The following is a 3,450-nucleotide window of genomic DNA, read 5'->3' on the forward strand; positions in this document are numbered from 1 at the left end:
CCAGGCCTGATAGGGGTGTCTGTTATAGCCTATTTGCTTGTATTGAAGCCTATGCGATTGTGACCACGGGAGTCAGATGACAAGAGTCTTGACTATAGAGTGCTCGACTACGCCACTTGGGGCCTTTCACACCAAGATGTATTTTAGCTAGACCTCCAACACCTTGATTTAGACAAGAGGGCTCTCGCACACAGATAAGCCAGTAATGACAGAGACGTGGTATTTCAATGAAAAAATAAACAATATTTATTCACAAGCAATTCAGTTAAAAAGTCAGTCTTGGGTTTGATTCTCAGGATGGAGTGCAGTACATATTAGGCCCAATAGGCCAGCAAGAGGAAGGTAGTGGCTGCCACCAGGAATATTACATGTAATCAAGTAGGGTTAATTTGATCAGCTGTTCGGGAGCGGTTACCTGTCCTGGAAGAGGAGTGAGACCGACACACCACCCGTGCTGCGGATTCTGTTGCCTATTCACAGACACACACACACACACACACACACGCTCGCATAGGCACAGGTACTACAAAGAGTGATCACTGTAAATAGTGAGGTGCACGTTACCACTACAAATACTGTGTGACGTACACGAAGAGGAGGACTCAGATCCGGCGACCTGCCCCGCGGAACAGCTGCAACACTCTGTTTCTCTGGAGGGGAGAAGGGAAGATATGGTTGCTATTGGCAATAACTGGCTGGGTCAAGAAAGCTAGATGTTAGCATTACTACCATCACACATTACCGCAGCAAAATACTGGGGCACCCAATACCACACCTGTTGCCGACACACCACGACGGAGGGCAAATAAATGAAACCAGCCACGCCTATGTTTAGGCCAAATCAATCGGACAAACAAAACAAAATAAAGAAAACAAAATGAGGCAAGAGCTACAATTACTTAAATCTACAGGAGGCAAAGCAGCAGTGGCAATCTTTCTAAAGGAGTAAACAAACACAGTTAAAATCCATTGTTTATGGTAAATACAGCCTAAACCAATACAGATACAATACAACACGGTTTCCTTTTACCTCTAGGAATACAGCACTCAACATGAATGGAAATGGGACTCCCTGGTATCTCTCCAGTACGCAAACCTACATAAAATCACACACAAGCATAGCTCACATACAACATAATAAAAGGTTATTGGCTAGTTAAATCACAAGGACTTACAGCGAAACATGACACATTATAGTAGATCCAGTTACTGTAAACATGCATATAAACATACATATGTACACATGCACACACACATATTACATGGCAAACCTTACTGAGATATACAGCCAATGTTCCCTTAACGCATCTCCCAATAGAAAGTGCAACCTGGGCGTACACGGCGTCTTTTCAGTCAAGACCTACGTTAAAGACAATGCTGTGAATGTGCGTGAAGGCATTTACAAAAGGACCATACAGTTCAATCATCTACGGTGTAGTGCTTGTAAATACCTTCGGTAGATCAACAAAACACTACCCGGAAGCGTCTGGTACACAGCCAAATACCTGTTGTCAAACAGTTGCACTTTAAAAACAGCTGGCTAAAATAACATGTTTGCAGTAAAAAAGGAGCATTGGCACATACCTTTCATAGGTGACAGCACAGCGAACACAGTGTAGGGAGGACGTACGGAGCCTAGGGATCACTTACTAGCCCACCTCCGGTGCCGGTCTTATAGAAAGTGCCATTGACGCTAATGAGTACATAGCCACCTGCAAGCTAACTGGAGGGCGTGACCGATAGGAGAGGAGCTACGGTGAGAACAGGAGGACAAACTTGGTACAGCAGTTAGTCTGCCGGTTACATTCGATTGTAGCAGGTAGACCTTCTCTGCCTGCTATTTCCCCATAGCACCTGGAAGTGCTAATGAAGGGGGCGGGGCATAGGCATTTGAGCAATCTGGCACCAGTGGAGTGCTACTTAAGAGGGGCAGTAGCCAGTAGCAATGTAGACTCCACTGGTGTAGCCCCTGCCTGCTACCGTCGGGTATGCTGTCTCCCCATAGACATTTGTGGCTTTATGTTATGTATATTGTGGTGTGTTCTTTGTTTAATCTTCTGTGTTCTGTTCTTTTAGGCAGCAGTCATGCTGATGGGGAACATGGGTCGTGCTGCTGTCTTGTCTTGTCTTGGTTTTGCTTTGGTTATTTTATGTTTGGTTTTTGTGTTGCCTGTCTTGTCCTTCTGTGTGTAACTTTCATCTTTATTTAGTAGGGAGGTGGCTCTGAGGGGGTCTAGTTTAAGCACATGTGTGGTGTTTTTGGTGTATTCCTTGTAGCTTTACTGTGTACTTTTGCTGTGTAACAGGTGAACCTTTTCTTTATGCTTGCATGGTATTGGTCTGAACTTCCATAGTTGCCACCCTCAGATCTCCACTTCCCTACCTTTGTCTTAATAAATATTGTTTTCCTGTAATTCATGTCCACTGTGTAGTTACGAACCTGAAAGCGGTACAATCTCTTAAAGATTCCCTGATGCACTAGGCCTCAGGGTGGCGTAGTCAGGCTACTGTGATTGGCCCCTTGGCCCTTCCTATGTACCACCCTGTTACACAACTATTCTATTTAACGCTGTGTGCTGGTCTATTAAACACTATGACCAGTATGTCCTTGCACTATTTCCCCCCATGATCATATTGTTTCAGTTATCCAAAAGGCTCGAAGGATGCCAATAAAGGAGAATTCCGGTGTGATATTGACCTAAAGTGTGTTGAAACATGATACCGAGTGTGAACGTTTGTCTCATAGCCCATCTCGGCTTGTCCCCTGCACTCCAAAATCTGGCGCTAGTTAGCAGATGCTACCAACAGCTTTTTCAATGGTGGTGCTTCGGCATCGGGCTAGCCATGCAAATAAATCACTGTTTTACACCATTTACGAGGCTCAATGTATCTCCACACTTCATTGGTAGACTTCCAAGGGCCCTGACATTTAAAACGAGACATTGAAAAAGCACTGGTAATTTACTTACAAGACGATTTATACAGACAGTATCTTCATGAAGTTTAGCGTTTGCAGCCATCTTGAATTTAGTCACGATAAGTCGAGCGACGAGTAAGAATGAACAGGTATGATATACGTTCACACTCGGTATCATGTTTCAACACACTTTAGGTCAACATCACACCGGAATTCTCCTTTAAATGGCAATTTTGGAAAAATAACTAATAAAAGTGAGGTGAGGTGCCACCACCAAACCCCCCCGGTCAGTGCTTATGCCCCACCCCCACCCGCTAACACCGACCCTGGCAGAGGCTTATATTGGGATGTCTAACATGCAGTGGTGGGTAGTAACGCAAATGAGTAAAAAAAAGTACTTTTTTCAGGTAACGAATACTTTCCACGTTCCTTTTTTAAGGCTGTAATTTTACTCTTACTCGAGTAAATATTTGAACTAGAATTGTACTCTTTACTCAATTACATTTCCCATTGGGCCTTCATTAAAATGAGTA

At 43.9% G+C, this 3,450-nt stretch overlaps 1 long non-coding RNA gene across 1 annotated transcript; it reads right to left on the reverse strand.

Annotated features, from left to right (window-relative positions):
• Positions 1–1,308: 1,308 nt before the first annotated feature.
• Positions 1,309–1,806, reverse strand: LOC121718110. The gene is made up of 3 exons (XR_006033846.1): positions 1,585–1,806; positions 1,452–1,505; positions 1,309–1,360 (listed from the first exon to the last, which is right to left on the reverse strand). It is a non-coding gene; the product is annotated as an uncharacterized LOC121718110 (long non-coding RNA).
• Between the last annotated feature and the right edge of the window lie 1,644 nt (positions 1,807–3,450).

The sequence above is a fragment of the Alosa sapidissima genome, chromosome 9, assembly GCF_018492685.1.
Source record: "Alosa sapidissima isolate fAloSap1 chromosome 9, fAloSap1.pri, whole genome shotgun sequence".
Lineage (NCBI taxonomy): Eukaryota > Metazoa > Chordata > Actinopteri > Clupeiformes > Clupeidae > Alosa > Alosa sapidissima.